This window comes from Harmonia axyridis, chromosome 1 (genome assembly GCF_914767665.1).
Source record: "Harmonia axyridis chromosome 1, icHarAxyr1.1, whole genome shotgun sequence".
Taxonomy (NCBI): domain Eukaryota; kingdom Metazoa; phylum Arthropoda; class Insecta; order Coleoptera; family Coccinellidae; genus Harmonia; species Harmonia axyridis.
Genome location: NC_059501.1, coordinates 47,476,983 through 47,499,297, shown reverse-complemented (window position 1 = coordinate 47,499,297; position 22,315 = coordinate 47,476,983). Strand labels below are relative to the sequence as shown.

General features: G+C 24.4%; 1 protein-coding gene and 2 pseudogenes across 3 annotated transcripts in view; all 3 read left to right on the top strand.

Moving 5' to 3' along the window:
* Positions 1 to 22,315, top strand: part of LOC123673051 — a 928,323-nt gene that overhangs the window by 826,739 nt on the left and 79,269 nt on the right. The gene's annotated exons all lie outside the window — the stretch shown is intronic.
* LOC123673161 lies at positions 7,822 to 10,639 on the top strand (annotated as a pseudogene).
* Positions 14,984 to 16,138, top strand: LOC123673122 (annotated as a pseudogene).

The following is a 22,315-nucleotide window of genomic DNA, read 5'->3' as shown; positions in this document are numbered from 1 at the left end:
CTCTCTTTACGGCCGTCAACATCTGGGCGATCCCGAGCGTGGCCTACTCATTCGGTGTCGTCAGCTGGTCCGCGACTGAGCTCCGTGATCTTGATGGGAAGATGCGATCCCTTTCAACAAAGCATGGAGTGCACCACCCCCACTCTTCAATTATGCGACTTTATCTCCCAAGAAACCAGGGTGGAAGAGGGTTGATGAATTTGGAAGACTTGCATGCAAAGTGCGTGAATGACTTAAGAGACCACTTCATGAAGAACAACTCGCCTGTGTTTGGGGCTGTCCGTGAAGCTTACAACGGAATATCCGTGTTGAGGCTATCTGATCCGGATCATCGGGCTCCGAGGCGTACTATGGAAAGTCGCATGAAAGAGTGGAGTGCCAGACCCTGCATGGCAGATATCCAGGCCACCTGAAAAGTAAAGAGATAGATAAGATCGAGTCTCTTACTTACCTGCGCGCGGGGTACCTTTTTCCTGAAACTGAGGGAAGACTCTTCGCGACACAGGACCAGGTGGTACCAACTAGGATGTACATGAAGAATATCGCCGAGCAGGACATTCCATCCGATAGATGCCGAAAGTGCTCACAAGCTGCGGAGTCCGTTCAGCACATTACCTCATCATGTTCGATTCTGGCTCCCCGAGACAACCTTGACAGGCATGACGCCATGGGGAAGATATATCATCAACAGATCGCACTTAAACTAGGATTGCTCAAGACAGAGACTGAACAACATCTAGCCCGCAAGCCCGCCAGTGAGGTTTGCCACCCGCCCACCCGCAACGGAGCTTGCGAAGGAAAAAAAAAAAATATATATATATATATATATATATTTTTTTTTTTTTTTTTTTCCTTCACACTTTCGTGGTTATATAGGATCAACCGGGTGGGAGCACCAAGGTAAAAATCCTGTCGTCACCTTCAATAGGAGTAAAGCACCTGGCGGATGATGTTAACCGTCCCCAGTACAACGGCCTTCTGCATCCAACAGATAGCATTGTTGGGAAGCTGGAGTTCCTGCAGATGCTGCAGGGTTTTCTTATGGACGAGCCCATTACAGCTTATGATGAGAGGTTTTATTTCCACTCTCTGCAAATTCCACATTATCTTAATTTGCCTTGCCAGTGTCTCGTATTTTGCCTCTTTTTCTCTATAGGATTTTCCGAGATTTTGATCTAGAGGCACTGCAAAGTCTATGATTATGGCACTATTTTTCTTTTTATCCCATACCACCACGTCAGGTCTGTTGTTTTCCACACTTTCGGGCTTTCGGCCCTCATCAGTACGGTGAGGGCCGAAAGCCCTACGTGTCTACGGTTAGCATTTCTCTGTGAGGGACTGTCCTTATCTTTTTGTGCTTTGTTTTATGAACAAAAACCCTCGTTATCCTTTACACATATATATATATATATATATATATATATATATATATATATATATATATATATATATATATACATATATATATATATATATATATATATATATATATATATATAATATATATATATATATATATATATATATATATATATATATATATATATATATATATATATATATATATATGTGTAAAGGATAACGAGGGTTTTTGTTCATAAAACAAAGCACAAAAAGATAAGGACAGTCCCTCACAGAGAAATGCTAACCGTAGACACGTAGGGCTTTCGGCCCTCACCGTACTGATGAGGGCCGAAAGCCCGAAATGTAAGATATATTTCGCCCTTATATATAAATAATTATATATTAATAAGTAATTATTAATTATTAAATATTATAGATATATATAAATAAATTCTTTAATTAAAAAGGCATAGGGTCCAAGAGAAAAACCCTATTAAAAGACAAAATTTAAATTAATACTGCTAATAAAGTATCGATTTTAGGCCATTTTTTTTTTGCCCAAATTTTGACCCAAAAAATGCAAAAAATTGCAAAATTTTGCATTTTTTTCGTTTTTTTTTGAAATTTTTCAAAAAATTTGATCTTTAAAATTGACATTATTGTCTAAAAAACAATTATAACACTTGGATATAAAAACCAATGTATGAGGAAATTCCTATTAGGGCGCCTGAAGAAAGGATCATTTTGATGAGATGAAACATGTGCAACCCACCCCTAGTTCCATCCCCGAAATTTTTGAAAAAAATGCCAAATTTTGTGAAATTTGATGAAATTTGGAAAAAATCTTCGGATTACAAAATTTTACAGGGATCGATTATTTTTTATGTGAAAAAAGGATTTATCATAAAATTTCTTTTTCCAAACTATTTTGTTAGAAAAATCAACTTTTAGAAAAAATTCTTCTTCTAGTCTAACAGAAAATTTATTTTATAGAAAATTTAAACCTTTTCTGTGAAAATAAAATTGAAAGAATAATTTTTAATTACAAAATTTTTTGATTTTTAAATATAAATCCATTTATTCAAATTTTTGTAAATTGAATTCTATTGATCCCCCCCCATAGAATTCTTAAACAAATTTATTAATAAGGTGATATTTAAAAATTTTAAAAATTTAAAAATCAGTTTCTTAGTTATTCAAAATCAAAAACTAATAATTTTAAAAACTTAAACGTTGATTGTTGGACTTAGCCTCAGGATTAGTTTAGAATATTGAAATTGATACTGAAGTAGGACGACCAAAATCAACTCAAATTTATCGGATTTGGTGTTGATTGTTGGACTTAGCCTCAGGATTGGTTTAGAATGTTGAAATTGATCCTGAAGTAGGACGACCAAAATCAACTCAAATTTATCGGATTTGGTGTTGATTGTTGGACTTAGCCTCAGGATTGGTTTAGAATGTTGAAATCGATCCTGAAGTAGGACGACCAAAATCAACTCAAATTTATCGGATTTGGTGTTGATTGTTGGACTTAGCCTCAGGATTGGTTTAGAATGTTGAAATTGATCCTGAAGTAGGGCACCAAAATCAACTCAAATTTATCGGGTTTGGTGTTGATTGTTGGACTTAACCTCAGGATTGGTTTAGAATGTTGAAATTGATCCTGAAGTAGGACGACCAAAATCAACTCAAATTTATCGGATTTGGTGCTGATTGTTGGACTTAGCCTCAGGATTGGTTTAGAATGTTGAAATTGATCCTGAAGTAGGGCACCAAAATCAACTCAAATTTATCGGATTTGGTGTAGATTGTTGGACTTAGCCTCAGGATTGGTTTAGAATATTGGAATTGATCCTGAAGTAGGACGACCAAAATCAACTCAAATTTATCGGATTTGGTGTTGATTGTTGGACTTAGCCTCAGGATTGGTTTAGAATGTTGAAATTGATCCTGAAATAGGGCACCAAAATCAACTCAAATTTATCGGATTTGGTGTAGATTGTTGGACTTAGCCTCAGGATTGGTTTAGAATGTTGGAATTGATCCTGAAGTAGGACACCAAAATCAACTCAAATTTATCGGATTTGGTGTTGATTGTTGGACTTAGCCTCAGGATTGGTTTAGAATGTTGAAATTGATCCTGAAGTAGGGCACCAAAATCAACTCAAATTTATCGGGTTTGGTATTGATTGTTGGACTTAGCCTCAGGATTGGTTTAGAATGTTGAAATTGATCCTGAAGTAGGGCACCAAAATCAACTCAAATTTATCGGGTTTGGTGTTGATTGTTGGACTTAGCCTCAGGATTGGTTTAGAATGTTGAAATTGATACTGAAGTAGGACGACCAAAATCAACTCAAATTTATCGGATTTGGTGTTGATTGTTGGACTTAGCCTCAGGATTGGTTTAGAATGTTGAAATTGATCCTGAAGTAGGGCACCAAAATCAACTCAAATTTATCGGGTTTGGTGTTGATTGTTGGACTTAGCCTCAGGATTGGTTTAGAATGTTGAAATTGATACTGAAGTAGGACGACCAAAATCAACTCAAATTTATCGGGTTTGGTATTGATTGTTGGACTTAGCCTCAGGATTGGTTTAGAATGTTGAAATTGATCCTGAAGTAGGACACCAAAATCAACTCAAATTTATCGGATTTGGTGTTTGTTGGACTTAGCCTCAGGATTGGTTTAGAATGTTGAAATTGATCCTGAAGTAGGGCACCAAAATCAACTCAAATTTATCGGGTTTGGTGTTGATTGTTGGACTTAGCCTCAGGATTGGTTTAGAATGTTGAAATTGATACTGAAGTAGGACGACCAAAATCAACTCAAATTTATCGGGTTTGGTATTGATTGTTGGACTTAGCCTCAGGATTGGTTTAGAATGTTGAAATTGATCCTGAAGTAGGACACCAAAATCAACTCAAATTTATCGGATTTGGTGTTTGTTGGACTTAGCCTCAGGATTGGTTTAGAATGTTGAAATTGATCCTGAAGTAGAACGACCAAAATCAACTCAAATTTATCGGATTTGGTGTTTGTTGGACTTAGCCTCAGGATTGGTTTAGAATGTTGAAATTGATCCTGAAGTAGGACACCAAAATCAACTCAAATTTATCGGATTTGGTGTTGATTGTTGGACTTAGCCTCAGGATTGGTTTAGAATGTTGAAATTGATCCTGAAGTAGGACGACCAAAATCAACTCAAATTTATCGGATTTGGTGTTTGTTGGACTTAGCCTCAGGATTGGTTTAGAATATTGAAATTGATCCTGAAGTAGGGCACCAAAATCAACTCAAATTTATCGGATTTGGTGTTGATTGTTGGACTTAGCCTCAGGATTGGTTTAGAATGTTGAAATTGATCCTGAAGTAGGACGACCAAAATCAACTCAAATTTATCGAATATATTTATATAAATAATCCTATTTTATAGGATTTTTTACTTTGTGAATTAATTTTTGTACACTTAAATAAATGAAAATTTAAGTTTTTATTTAAGGTTAAAATATTAAATTTTAAATTTAACTTAATAAGTTAAATTTTTAATTGTTAATTTTTTTTTGTAATTATATTCAATAAAATTAAATTATTTCTTAGAGTTTCAAAAACTCTTGTACATCTTATACTAGAATATAAAGATAAGCTAAAGAAGCTGATGGGTTCATACCCCATTTATAAAGGTATACCCCTTTTCTTTATAATTAAAACTATAAAATTAATATTTTTAATTTTAATAATAAGAGGAACTCTCATTTCTATTTCTGCTTATTCATGAATTAATATCTGGATTGGTTTGGAATTAAACCTCTTAGCTTTTATTCCTATTATAAATTTAGATAATTTTAAGTATTCTTCTGAATCCTCCTTGAAATATTTTTTAGTTCAAGTTTCTGCATCAATTCTAGTGTTATTTTCTTTTTTAAATTCATTTATTTTAATCAATTCTATCGAGCAATTAATACCTACTTCTATATTTTTGTTTAACAGAGCTATCCTTATAAAAATAGGAGCAGCCCCTTTTCACTTTTGATACCCAGAAGTCCTAGAAGGACTAAGGTGAGCTAATGCATTATTATTAATAACTTGACAAAAAATTGCCCCAATAATTTTAATTATATATAATTTTAAATTAAACCTATTCTTTATTTTGATTATTTTGATATGTATAACCTTAGGGAGTGTAAAAACATGGAACCAAACCAGATTAAAAAAAATTCTTGCCTTATCTTCCATCAACCATATTGGTTGAATATTAAGAATAATAATATTAAATCAATCCTTATGAATATTATACTTTTTAATTTATACTTTTATTTCTTTAAATATAATCTTAATTTTTAATAAATATAAAATCTTTAACATTAAAGATCTTATAAATAATATGAATTATAATAAAACTTTAAAATTCTATTTTTTTTTAAATTTCTTTTCTCTAGGAGGAATCCCCCCCTTTTTAGGATTTTTTCCTAAGTGACTAATTCTAAAAACTTTAATTGAAAATCACTTTTATTTTCTATCTTTTATAATAATTTTTATTACTTTAATTTGTATATATATTTATATACGCTTAATACTTCAATCTTTAATAATAAAATTAAATGAAAATAAAAAATTTAATTATATTAACTCTTACTATGTAATTTTTTTAAATTGAGTGAATATTTACGGATTAATCATTTTTACTGTAATTTTTAGAATTTATTAAGGATTTAAGTTAAATAAACTAGTAACCTTCAAAGTTAAAAATAGAATTATTCTAAGCCTTAGAATAATATTCACCTATAAATTTGCAATTTATAATCATAATTGAATATAAGGCTTAATAAAGGAGAAAACTCATAATTAAATTTACAATTTAACGCTTTAATTCAGCCACTTTATCGAATAAATGATTATTTTCTACTAATCATAAAGATATTGGAACATTATACTTTTTATTTGGAATATGGGCAGGAATAGTAGGAACATCGTTAAGTATTTTAATTCGGTTAGAATTAGGAACTAGAGGAAGATTAATTGGAAACGACCAAATTTATAATATAATTGTTACAGCTCATGCTTTCATTATAATTTTCTTTATAGTAATACCTATTATAATTGGGGGTTTTGGAAATTGATTAGTTCCTTTAATAATTGGAGCTCCTGATATAGCATTTCCACGATTAAATAACATAAGATTTTGACTTTTACCCCCTGCTTTAACTCTTTTAATTTTAAGAACAATCGTAGAAATAGGGGCAGGAACAGGATGAACTGTTTACCCTCCTCTTTCTTCTAATTTAACACATAATGGGCCTTCAGTAGATTTAGTGATTTTTAGTTTACATTTAGCAGGAATTTCCTCAATTTTAGGTGCAGTAAATTTCATTTCAACTATTATAAATATACGTCCATTTGGTATAATACTTGATAAAACTCCTTTATTTGTATGATCTGTTCTTATTACAGCAATTCTTTTATTACTATCACTACCAGTTCTTGCAGGAGCAATTACTATACTATTAACTGACCGAAACTTAAATTCTTCTTTTTTTGACCCAACCGGTGGGGGAGACCCAATTTTATACCAACATTTATTTTGATTTTTTGGCCATCCTGAAGTTTATATTTTAATTCTCCCAGGATTTGGTATAATTTCCCATATTATTACACAAGAAAGAGGGAAAAAAATTGCCTTTGGTTCTTTAGGAATAATTTATGCTATATTAGCTATTGGACTTCTAGGATTTGTAGTATGAGCTCATCACATATTTACAGTGGGAATAGATGTTGATACTCGAGCTTATTTTACTTCAGCTACTATAATTATTGCAGTACCCACTGGAATTAAAATTTTTTCTTGATTAGCAACTTTACATGGAATACAATTTTACTATACACCTTCAATTCTATGAACCCTGGGATTTTTATTTTTATTTACAATTGGTGGATTAACAGGAGTAATTTTAGCTAACTCTTCCATAGATATTATTCTACATGATACCTATTATGTTGTAGCTCATTTCCATTACGTTTTATCTATAGGAGCTGTATTTGCCATTATAGCAGGATTTATCCATTGATTCCCTTTAATTACAGGATTCAATCTTAACAATAAATTATTACAAATCCAATTTTTAATTATATTTATTGGGGTAAACTTAACATTTTTTCCTCAACACTTCTTAGGACTAAGAGGAATACCTCGACGATACTCTGATTATCCTGATGCTTATTACAAATGAAATAAAATTTCTTCTATTGGATCTATAATTTCTTCTCTTAGAATAATCTTTATAATCTTAATTATTTGAGAAAGATTTTATTCAATACGTTTAAGAAAATTTAATTCTAATGTACCCTCTTTAATTGAATGACTTCAACTTTCTCCCCCTAATGAACATTCTTATTCAGAAGTACCAATCTTAGCTCAAAAATTCTAATATGGCAGATTAGTGCATTGGATTTAAACCCCAATTATAAAGATTTACCTTTTTTTAGAAATAGCGACTTGAAAATCATATATATTTTTAGACAGAGCTTCATATTTACTGGAACAATTAAGATTTTTTCATGATCACGCCCTTTTGATCTTAATAATAATCACTTGTATTGTAACATACACCATAATGAGACTAACATTAAATAATTATAACCATCGTTTTATATTAGAAGGACACAATATTGAAACAATTTGAACTATCATACCAGCATTAACTTTAATTTTTATTGCTTTTCCTTCTTTAAAATTAATTTACTTAATTGATGAAATCCGTAACCCTTTAGTTACTATTAAAACTATTGGTCATCAATGATATTGAACCTATGAATATACAGATTTTAAAAATCTTGAATTTGATTCATATTTAATTAATAATAATCAACTTTTTAATTTTCGATTACTAGAAGTTGATAATCGAACTATTTTACCATATCTTTCTCATATTCGAATTCTAACTTCATCTTCTGACGTAATTCATTCTTGAACAGTTCCTTCAACAGGAGTAAAAGTCGATGCCTCCCCAGGACGATTAAATCAACTTAGATTTAATTTAAATCGAACTGGAATTTTTTTTGGTCAATGTTCAGAAATTTGTGGAGCAAACCATAGATTTATACCTATTTCTATTGAAAGAATTTCTCCCCAAAATTTCATTAAATGGGTAGAAAATTTTTCATTAGATGACTGAAAGATAAGTATTGGTCTCTTAAACCACTTTATAGTAATTAACGACTACTTCTAATGAAAAATTTAGTTAACCTATAACATTAGTTTGTCAAACTAAAATCATTCTCAGAATAATTTTTAATTCCTCAAACTATACCTATAGATTGGTTTTCCTTATATATTTTTATAACACTTTTATTTATTATTTTAAACATTAAAATATTTTATTCTCATAAAAAATCTCCTTTAAAAAAATTTAAATTATTAAATAAAAAACTTTCTTGAAAATGATAATAAATCTTTTTTCTTCTTTTGATCCTTCATCTTATTTTATATTACCTTTAAATTGACTAAGAATAATTATTAGTTTTTTATTTATTCCTTCTATATTCTGACTAATTCCTAATCGATTTAACTTTTTAATTCAAAATATATTAATTACTCTACATAAAGAATTCAAAATCATTACAAAAAAAAATAATACTTTAATATTTATTGTATTATTTTACTTCATTATAATTAATAACTTAATAGGGTTATTTCCTTACATTTTTACAGCCTCAAGTCATATAATTTTTACTCTATCCCTAGCTTTACCTTTATGGTTAAGATTTATATTAAATAGTTGAATTAGCCACACTTATCACTCATTTGCCCATCTAATGCCTCAAGGAACTCCTTCTATTTTAATACCTTTTATAGTATGTATTGAAACAATTAGAAATATTATTCGTCCTGGAACTCTCGCTATTCGTTTATCAGCTAATATAATTGCAGGACACCTTTTATTAACTCTTTTAGGAAACACTGGTCCTATAGTAAATTTGCTTATTTTTTTAATTATTATAATTCAATTTATACTAATTTTATTAGAATCAGCAGTAGCTTTAATTCAATCTTATGTTTTTGCTATCCTTAGAACTCTTTATTCTAGAGAAAATAATTATGATAAAAAATCACCCATTTCATTTAGTAGATTATAGTCCTTGACCAATTTTAGGAGCTTTTAGAGCTATAACTGCAATAATAGGAATAATTAAATGATTCCATCTTTTTAACTCTAATTTATTTATTTTAAGAAATATAATTCTTTTACTAATTATATTTCAATGATGACGAGATGTAATTCGAGAAAGAACCTTTCAAGGAAACCACACTCTTTTAGTATCTTTTGGTTTGCGATGAGGAATAATTTTATTTATTACCTCAGAGATTTTTTTCTTTGTTAGTTTTTTTTGAAGATTTTATCATATAAGATTATCTCCTTCTATCGAACTAGGAATAGCTTGACCTCCAAAAGGAATTAATACCTTTAATCCTAATGAAATCCCATTATTAAACACTATTATTCTATTAAGATCAGGCCTAAGAGTAACTTGAGCCCACCATAGATTAATAGAAAATAATTTTAATCAAACATTTCAAAGATTAATTATTACTGTTTTTCTAGGAATATATTTTTCTTTACTACAAGGAATTGAATATTTAGAAGCCCCATTTTCTATAGCCGATTCAGTTTATGGAAGAACATTCTTTATAGCTACAGGATTCCATGGTTTACATGTTATTATTGGTTCTATTTTTCTTTTAGTATGTTTAACTCGATTAAACTTTAATCATTTTAGAAACAATCACCATTTTGGATTTGAAGCAGCAGCATGATATTGACATTTTGTAGACGTAGTATGACTATTCCTATATATATCTATTTATTGATGAGGTAGATATCTATATAGTATAAATATTACATTTGATTTCCAATCAAAAAATCTTTTAAAAGTATAGATAATATTCTTAATTTCATCTTTAATTTTAATAATTATTAGAATTATAATAATTTTAATAATTATTGCAAATTATATCTCAATAAAAACATTTAAAGATCGAGAAAAAAGTTCTCCCTTTGAATGCGGATTTGACCCTAAAAATTCTGCACGCCTACCATTCTCAATTCACTTTTTTTTAATCGCTTTAATTTTTTTAATTTTTGATGTAGAAATTACCCTTATTATCCCTTTTATTTATAGAATAAAATATTCTAATATTATAATTATTAGCATTATATTTTTTATATTCATAGCAATCTTAATTTTAGGTTTATACCATGAATGAAAACAAGGAGCCTTAAACTGATCTTTATAGGATAATAGTTAAATTAACATTTAATTTGCATTTAAAAAATACTGTTTTTCAGTTTATCTTAAATAAGAAGCAAAATATTGCTTTTAGTTTCGACCTAAAAATTTGAATTTAAATTCCTTATTTAATTGAAACCAAAACTAGAGGTAAGTCACTGTTAATGATTCCAATGAGAAACTCTCCAATTAAAGAAATATAAAAATTTAAGCTTCTAACTTAATATATAGCAATTTGTTAATATTTCTATTTATATAGTTTATCTAAAACATTATATTTTCATTATAAAAAAAGATTAATTCTTATAAATACTTAAAAAATATTTTAATTTACCTCAATATCTTCAATATTGCGCTCTATTAAGCTATTTAAGTAGAATATATAAATCAATAACAAAATAATTCAAATTAAAAATATGATTATATAAATCTTTAAACTATTTTTAAAAATATACTGAAATAAAACAGAAATTTTTTTAAAAAATTTAAATAAACCCTGACTTCCTAAGAACTCTGATCAACCTTGATCTAAAAATTTATAATTTAGTATTCCTAAATTAATAAAAAAATAATTTATTCCAAAAGTTGAAATATAAGGCAAATTCCATATTAATACTAAAAAAATTAAAATTTTTATTAAATTAGAAAAAATTAAATTATAATTTAATTTTAATAAAGAAATCTCAAAACCTATAATTACCCCAATTATTACTATAATTAAAATTAAAATTTTCATAAAAAAAGGTAATACAACTAAATTGATATCCTTAAATATAAATCATATAAGAACCGTTCCTGAAAATAATACAATAATAAATATAAATCCTATTCTATAAACTATTTCATCTCTTAATTCTTCAGTTCTATTTATTCTAAAACCACAATAATCTGTAAATATTAAATAATTTAATAAACGCACTGTATAAGAAACTGTTAATGTTAAAGAAATTAATATAATTAAATAAATTACAATATTTAATCTTGTCATAGAATAAACCTCTATAATTAAATCTTTTGAGTAAAATCCAGAAAAAAAAGGAATACCACATAATGATAAATTTCTTACATTAAAATATATTACAGTTATAGGAGTTTTATAAACTAAACCTCCTATAAAACGAATATCTTGACATTCTCCTATTAAATGAATAAAATTACCTGCACATATAAATAATAAGGCTTTAAATAAAGCATGAATTAATAAATGAAAAAAAGCTAATTCATATAAACCTAATCTTAAAATAGTAACTATTAAACCTAACTGACTTAAAGTTGATAAAGCAATAATTTTTTTTAAATCATATTCAAAATTAGCCGCTAAACCTGAGATTAATATTGTTATCAATCCAATGAATATTAACACAAAAGAATAGTTTTCCAATAATAAATGAAATCGAATTAATAAATAAACCCCTGCTGTTACTAAAGTTGAAGAATGTACTAATGCTGAAACAGGAGTAGGAGCAGCTATAGCTGCTGGTAATCAAGCTGAAAAAGGAATTTGTGCACTTTTAGTTAAAGCAGCAATAATAATTAACAAACCTACAATTATTATTCTTTTATCCCTATAATAATAATCAATATATAATATAAAATTTCATCTTCCAAAATTTATTATCCAAGCAATAGAAATTATTAATATTGCATCTCCTACTCGATTAGATAAAGCTGTTAATATACCAGCTGAATAAGATTTTACATTTTGATAATAAATTACTAAACAATAAGAAACTAATCCTAACCCATCTCAACCCAATAAAATTGAAATTAAATTTGGACTTAAAATTATTAATAATATAGAAAGAACAAATATAAAAACTAGTATAATAAAACGATTAATAGATAAATCCTTAGATATATAAGATTTTCTATAAAAAATTACTATAGTAGAAATAAATAATACAAAAGAAACAAATAATAAAGATATTCAATCTAAAAGAATTAATATTTCTACTTCTATTGAATTTAAATTAAAAATTCTTCACTCAATAAAATAAACCTTTCCTGTATTAAGTAAAAATAATCTAAAACAAAAAAAAAAAAAAAAAAACCTAAGTATCAATCTAGAAAAAATTACACAAAAAGATATTACTTAAAGTTAAAGTAACTTCATTGACTCCACAAATCAATATTTTATATAAACTATTTAAGTAAAAGAAAAATAAATCTCTTTTCAATAAAATTAAATTTAAAGGAACCCAATGTATGAGTAATAAAATTAATTCTCGATAAGAAATTAATTCAAAAAAATATAATCTTCTGTAAAATTTTCCATGTTGACTAAAAGAATATAAATACAAACTATAAGAAGCTCTCAAAAAAGTTATAATTATTAATATAAATATACAAATATGAGAATAATTAATTAAACTATTAATTAACAAAATTTCTCTTAACAAATTTAAAGAAGGTGGTGCAGCTATATTTCTAATTACTAACAAAAATCACCATAAAGATAAAAAAGGTACAATATTAATTAAACCTTTATTAATAAAAATACTTCGACTAACAATACGTTCATAATTTATATTTACTAAAACAAATAATCCTGAAGAACAACAGCCATGAGCTAATATTATTATTAAAGATCCAGTAATTCCTCAAGAATTAAATGTTAATAAACCTGACAATAAAAGTCCTATATGAACAACTGAAGAATAAGCAATTAAAGATTTTATATCTCTTTGACGTAAACAACTTAAAGAAACTAAAATCCCTCCTATTAAAGATAAATTAATTAAAAAAAAATTAACCTTAACTCCTAAATATAAAAATATAGTTAAAAATCGAATAAGTCCATATCTTCCTAACTTTAATATCACTCCTGCTAATATTATAGACCCAGCAACTGAAGCTTCTACATGTGCTTTAGGCAATCATAAATGAAATAAAAATATCGGCATTTTAACTAAAAATACTATTATTATTATAAAATATAAAATAAAACTAAATAAATTTACATTAATATAAGTCAAATCTAATGTTTTAAACTTTGAATAATAAATAAAAATAAACAATATTATTGGTAAAGAAGCTATAATTGTATAAAAAAATATATATATTCCAGCTTGAATACGTTCAGGCTGATACCCTCAACCTAAAATCAAAATCAAAATTGGAATTAACCTAGCCTCAAAAAATATATAAAATAAAAATATATTTATAGAAGAAAAAGTTAATAATAAAAAAAGCAATAATAATAATAATAAAATACTAAATAACTCACTGAAATCTTTTAAATTAAAAAGTTTTTCTCTAGCTATAAATATTAAAAAAGAAATTCAAAACCTTAATAATAACAAAAAATATGATAAAAAATCTATACCTATAAAAAAATTTAATGAACTAAAAAATAAAAAAGAAATTTTTGAAAAAAATCAAATTCTTATTAAAATTAAATAATTTTTAATTAATCAAAATTTATTTATAAAACATAAAGGAATCATAAATACTAATATTATTAATATTATCATAAAATATTTAATGAATTAAAATAATCATTTCCGTAAGAACGAATTATTGACACTAATAAAGATAATCCCAAAACTCTTTCACAAACACTTATAGTTAAAAAAACTACTACAAAATAAAATTCATAACTAAAATAAGATAAGTAAAAATATATTATTATAAATAAAGTTAAAATTACTAATTCTAATCTAAGTAATGTTATTAATAAATGTTTTCGATTAATAAAAAAATTTAAAATTCTAAAAATAAACATACTTAAAAAAATTATTTCCATATTTTAATAATTTAAAAAAAATACTGGTCTTGTAAACCAGCTTTAAGATTTAATCTTTTAAAATATCAGAGGAAAACAAATATATCTTTAATCTCCAAAATTAATATTTTTTATTAAACTACCCTCTGAAATCTTAATTTTAACATTTTTAAATTTTTTGGCAATTTTTCTTACCCACCCCCTATCCTTAGGACTACTTATTTTAACTTATACAATTATAACTTGTATCATTATAGGATTAATAAGATCAAACTTTTGATTTTCATATATTTTAATATTAATTATAATTGGAGGTTTACTAATTTTATTTATTTATATAACAAGAACTGCCTCTAATGAAAAATTTAAATTTAATAAATATATTATATTTATTATAATTAGTTTATTTATAATTACTATATTTATAAATAATATAAATCTATATTTAATAAATCAAAATATTAATAATGAAATTTTACATAAAATAGATTTAATTAGAAATTTTTATTTAAATTTAAATAAATTTTTAAATTACCCAAATTCTAACATATTTTTAATTTTGGTTTTTTATTTATTAATTTCAATAATTGCAGTTGTAAAAATTACTAAAGTAAAATTTGGACCGTTACGTCAATTTAAATATGAAAATACCAATACGAAAAATTAATTCTTTAACGAAAATTATTAATAACTCTTTAATCGATCTACCTACACCTAGAAATATTTCATATTTATGGAATTTTGGATCTTTATTAGGCTTGTGTTTAATAATACAAATTATTACAGGATTATTTTTATCTATACATTATTGTGCAAACGTAGATTTAGCTTTTAATAGAGTAACTCATATTTGTCGAGACGTAAATATAGGATGGTTAATACGAACTATTCATGCAAATGGAGCCTCTTTATTTTTTATATGCTTATATTTACATATTAGGCGAGGCTTATATTTTGGTTCTTACAAACTTACAGAAACTTGAATGACAGGAACTACTATTTTATTTATATCTATAGCTACAGCCTTTTTAGGTTATGTTCTTCCCTGAGGGCAAATATCTTTTTGAGGAGCAACTGTAATTACAAATTTAGTTTCTGCAATCCCTTACCTAGGAAATTCTATCGTTATTTGACTATGAGGAGGTTTTGCTGTTGACAATGCTACATTAAACCGATTTTATTCATTTCATTTTATTTTACCTTTCATTATTTCAGCTTTAATTATAATTCATTTACTATTTTTACATAACTCTGGCTCTAGTAATCCTTTAGGATCTAATTCTAATCTAGATAAAATTAGTTTTCATCCATATTTCTCCTTTAAAGATATTTTAGGTTTTCTCATTATAATATTTTTTATTTTAAATATTATTATTCTATATCCTTATATATTAAGAGATCCTGATAATTTTATCCCAGCTAATCCTCTTTCCACCCCTCCTCATATTCAACCAGAATGATATTTTTTATTTGCTTATGCAATTCTTCGCTCTATTCCCAATAAACTTGGAGGTGTAATTGCTTTAGTAATATCAATTGCTATTCTTTATTTTATACCTTTTATTAATTTCAAAATAATAAAAAGAAACAGCTTTTATTATATTAATAAAATTATATTTTGAAATTTTATCGTTACAGTTATAATTTTAACATGAATCGGAGCTAAACCAGTTGAAGATCCTTTTATTTTCATAGGACAAATTTTTACCTTAATCTATTTCATATACTTTATATTAAACTCAATTATTTATAAAATTTGAGACTGATGAATATTTAATTAATCAATGAGCTTGAAAAGCATATATTTTGAAAATATAAGAAAGAATTTAAATTTCTATTGATTTATACAAAATTTAATTAACTATATAATTAATACTATAAATAATAATCTTAATCTAAAATTTAATATAAGTATATTCAAAGAAACAGGCAAAAAAACCTTTCAAGATAAATATATTAATTTATCATATCGATAACGAGGTAAAGTCCCTCGAACCCAAATTCATATAAAAGAAAAAAATAATAATTTTAAAAAAAATATAATAGAATAAAAATCTCCTCCTATAAAAATCAACCTTCTTATTATTCTTATAAAAATAATATTAGAATATTCAGCCATAAAAATAAAAGCAAATCCAAAACTTCTATATTCAACGTTAAATCCTGAAACTAACTCTGATTCACCCTCAGAAAAATCAAAAGGAGTTCGATTAGTTTCAGCTAATCTTGAAATAAATCATATTATTCTTAGAGGAAAATTAAATATAACAAATCAAACATATTTTTGATAAAAAATAAAATCTATTAAATTTAAAGATATAATTAACACTAAAAATGATAATAAAATTAAAAATATTCTTACTTCATAAGAAATTACTTGAGCAACTGAACGAAGCCTTCCTAATAAAGAATAAATCGAATTTGAAGATCAACCCGATAATATAATTGTATACACACTAAAACTAGAAATTACAAAAAAAAACAATACAGAAAAATTAAATTTAAATAAATAACAATAAAAAGGTATTCTAATTCATAATATTAATGCTAAAATTAAATTAAAAACTGGTGATATAATATAAATTAAAATATTAGCCATATAAGGAAAAATTATTTCTTTTCTAAATAATTTAATTGCATCACTAAAAGGCTGTAAAATTCCTAAAAAACCTACTTTATTAGGACCTTTTCGAATTTGAATATACCCTAATAACTTACGTTCTAATAAAGTTAAAAAAGCTACTCTAACTAAAATACAAATAATTATTAAAATAAAAATTATCAAAATTAAAATTATATCAATTATTATTTGTATAAAATACTTATAAAGATTCTAAATCTAACGCACTAATCTGCCAAAATAATAATTTTATTCATTTATAAAATTTTAAATCATAAACTTGGTCCTTTCGTACTAAAATTTATTAAATTATTAAAGATAGAAACCAACCTGGCTTACACCGGTTTAAACTCAGATCATGTAAAGTTTTAATGGTCGAACAGACCAAATATTTAAGCTTCTACACCTAAATTTAACTTTAATCCAACATCGAGGTCGCAATCTTTTCTTTCGATTTGAACTCTAAAAAAAAATAACGCTGTTATCCCTAAGGTAATTTATTCTTTTAATCATAAAAATGGATCAATTTTTCATAAATTAATGGTTAAAGTTAAAAAAGTTAATCTAATTTTTTTATCACCCCAATCAAATTTAATAAAAATTTTAAATTTTATAATTCTTTAAATTAAAAATCTTTTATAAATTAAACTCTATAGGGTCTTCTCGTCTTTTAAAAAAATTTAAGCTTTTTAACTTAAAAATAAAATTTTTAAATAATAAAATTTAGAAAGTTATCTTCTCATCAAACCATTCATACAAGCTTTCAATTAAAAAAATAATGATTATGCTACCTTTGCACAGTCAAAATACTGCGGCCCTTCAAATTTTATTCAGTGGGCAGGTCCTACTTTAAATTATAATCAAAAAGAGATGTTTTTATTAAACAGGTGAAAGATATTTTTGCCTAATTACTTAATTATACCTTTCGTAATTACTTATATTTTTACAAAATAATTAATACTAATTTTATCATTATTTCAATATAATTTTTATTATTAAATTTACTTTAATAAAAAAATTAAATTAATATATAAATATTTTTAATTAAATAACAAATTTTAACAAACTTCAAATAGTAAAAATTTCTAATTCTATAAATTATTAATTTATAATATTTAATTATAATAATTTAATTTTAAGCTTATCCCTAAAACTATTAAAATAAAAATTCAAAAAATTAAAAATTAAATTTTTATAATTTTTATAATGAATTAAATTCTTTTCTTAAAAAACTAGATATATTTAAAAACGAATAACGTTTCATTACTATATAATTATTATAAATATTTATTAAACAATAATATTTATAACTATATAGCTCTTTTAAATTCGAGATAAATATATAAATATTAAATTTTTAATAAACCCTGATACACAAGGTACACAATATTGTTTCTTTTATAAATTTATATAATTTTCCTTTTCAGTACTATTAATCTATCATAAAATAAAATTTTTCTTAATCTAATAAAAATACTAATTATTTAATAAAATTATATATATATATATATATATATATATATATATATATATATATATATATATATATTAATTAAATAAATTTTAAAATTCAATTTAAATTATTAATTATCTTCTTAATGTAAATAAGATGCTTATTCAAGCTCTAAACTGACATTCTAGAATCACTTTCCAGTAAATCTACTATGTTACGACTTATTCCATATTAGATGAAAGCGACGGGCAATATGTGCATATTTTAGTACTAAATCATTAAAAATAAAAATATTTAATTACAATCAAATCCAATTTCATAAAACTTTTAAAATATATAAATCCATAAATATAATTTAATGTAACCCATTTCTACTTTAATATAAACTTCACCTTGATCTGATTTAAATTTTTAAAAAATATCTAAATATTAATTTCTAAAAAAATATTTAACAACGACGATATAAAAGTTTCTAACTAAAGTAATTTTAATCGTGGATTATCGGTTATAGAACAGGTTCCTCTGAAAAGTAAAAATACCGCCAAATCATTTAGCTTTAAAGAACTTAACTATTAATCACTTAACTTTATAATTTACTTAATTAATAATAGGGTATCTAATCCTAGTTTATTATAATAATTTCTTAACCTCATAAAAACATAATTAAAAATATTAATAAATTAAAATTTCACCTTAAAACTTAAAATTTCTTTTTTAATTTTTAATTCTATTAATTAAAGCTAATAAATATATATTATATTTTTTGTATAACCGCTGCTGCTGGCACAAAAATTGCAAATACTAAATCTTATCACTAATTCTAAATTTTTTTAATAATTAAAAATATACACTACTAATTTATTAAATTTAAAACAATATTCATATAAATCTTGAATGAATATATATATCTAATACCATAATCAAATATCTAATTAACTAAAACCCAAAAAAGACTACATTTAGTTAAAATTTATTTCAAACAAAAAAAAATTAACTTTATTTAGAAATAATAATAATTAAATTAAATTTAAAAAATTAAATTATTAAAACTAATAATTTTAAAAACTTTATGTTAACAAATCTTTGTAACTTCCTCCCGTCAAAAACGTCCCATTAGATAATAACCAAACCTTAAACTTTTTAATTCTAAATTAAAAATTTTCCCCCAAGGATTTACAAGTTATACCCTTAAATTTAGTGCTACCCTACTCACTAAATCCAATACTAAACAATTTAAATTGTAACAATTCTTATTGCCGACTGTTATAGCTTTATTCAAATTTAATTTTAATAAAATAAATTTTGTAATAAACTGAAGCCTACCAAATATCAAAAATATTTTAAATTATCGGATTTAAAAAATTCTTAATAAATACAATAATTTTTAAAAAATAAATTATAATTATAAAAACTTTATGTTAACAAATCTTTGTAACTTCCTCCCGTCAAAAACGTCCCCTTAGATAATAACCAAACCTTAAACTTTTTAACTCTAAATTAAAAAATTTTCCCCCAAGGATTTACAAGTTATACCCTTAAATTTAGTGCTACCCTACTCACTAAATCCAATACTAAACAATTTAAATTGTAACAATTCTTATTGCCGACTGTTATAGCTTTATTCAAATTTAATTTTAATAAAATGAATTTTGTAATAAACTGAAGCCTACCAAATATCAAAAATATTTTAAATTATCGGATTTAAAAAATTCTTAATAAATACAATAATTTTTAAAAAATAAATTATAATTATAAAAACTTTATGTTAACAAATCTTTGTAACTTCCTCCCGTCAAAAACGTCCCCTTAGATAATAACCAAACCTTAAACTTTTTAACTCTAAATTAAAAAATTTTCCCCCAAGGATTTACAAGTTATACCCTTAAATTTAGTGCTACCCTACTCACTAAATCCAATACTAAACAATTTAAATTGTAACAATTCTTATTGCCGACTGTTATAGCTTTATTCAAATTTAATTTTAATAAAATAAATTTTGTAATAAACTGAAGCCTACCAAATATCAAAAATATTTTAAATTATCGGATTTAAAAAATTCTTGATAAATACAATAATTTTAAAAAAATAAATTATAATTTTATTATAAAATAAAATAATCAAAAATTAAATTTTTTAAAATTCAAAATAAATTAAATTTTAAATTTATTAATTTAGTTCCCCCCGAAACTAAACATTTTCTATTTTTATTAAAATATTTAAATTAACCTATTCTAAAAATTTTCAAAATTATATAAAAATCAAATTTATGAAAAATGAAAAAAAAAATTCCTCCCCTAATCATCAAAATTTTCAAAAATCCATAAATTTTGATAAATTTTTAACAATTTTTCACAAAATTTTTAAACGAAATAACTTTATTACACTAACAAATAATTTTTTCAAAAAAAATTATTAGATAATTTCCATATCACAATTTTTAAAAATTATTTAAATTTAAATTTCTAACAAAAAAATATAGATTTTTTTTTTATGAGCGATTTCCTTTTAAGCATTTATATAAAATTTTCAAAAATTACTCGAATTTTATGAAAATCCTAAATTTTTATACATAATTTTTTTAACTATGTAATAATTAAACTTAAAATAATTATAATTTAAATCAAAATATTGACATAATAACTTTATTTTACTAACAAATCATTTTTTTACCCTTTAAGATCACTTTTTATCCAATAAATTAAAAATTATTCGAGACAACAAAAAAATAGACAAATTTAACCAAATATTTTAAAATTACATTTTTTTGTTAGATATTTTAATTTAAATTTTTTATGAAATCTTTATTAATTTTATTTTTTTAAATCTATTTTTCACGTAATTTTTAATAGATTTAGTTAAAATAAGAATAACTTCATTTTCATGATAAATACCATAATACTTTAGAAATAATATTTCTTAATGATAATTTAATTCATTAATACTTAGGTTTTTTTTTTTTTTTTTCATTAATTTTGAATTTTTCATTAAAAATTAACTTTATTAATAACTAATAATTTTTAATATATTATTAATAATTATAGATTAATTATAATTTAATTCTTATATAAATAAAATATTAATATTTTAATGTTAAATTAATTATTAATAATTTATACTCTTTATATATATATTATAAATATTATTAATATATAAAATATTTATTAATATAGAAATTCTCGAAATTCACCGTCGTTTTTATATACTGATTTACTTTATATATTCTTTCTCTTTTTTTCGGGAGTACTATTATATATCCCTTAAGATACCAATATTAAATCGGTTTTTATATATTTAAAAATGTTTATTTTAACTATTTAATTAAAATTAGCACCTAGAATATTACTAATGGTACTATCCAATGTAAGATATATTTCGCCCTTATATATAAATAATTATATATTAATAAGTAATTATTAATTATTAAATATTATAGATATATATAAATAAATTCTTTAATTAAAAAGGCATAGGGTCCAAGAGAAAAACCCTATTAAAAGACAAAATTTAAATTAATACAGCTAATAAAGTATCGATTTTAGGCCATTTTTTTTTGCCCAAATTTTGACCCAAAAAATGCAAAAAATTGCAAAATTTTGCATTTTTTTCGTTTTTTTTTGAAATTTTTCAAAAAATTTGATCTTTAAAATTGACATTATTGTCTAAAAAACAATTATAACACTTGGATATAAAAACCAATGTATGAGGAAATTCCTATTAGGGCGCCTGAAGAAAGGATCATTTTGATGAGATGAAACATGTGCAACCCACCCCTAGTTCCATCCCCGAAATTTTTGAAAAAAATGCCAAATTTCGTGAAATTTGATGAAATTTGGAAAAAATCTTCGGATTACAAAATTTTACAGGGATCGATTATTTTTTATGTGA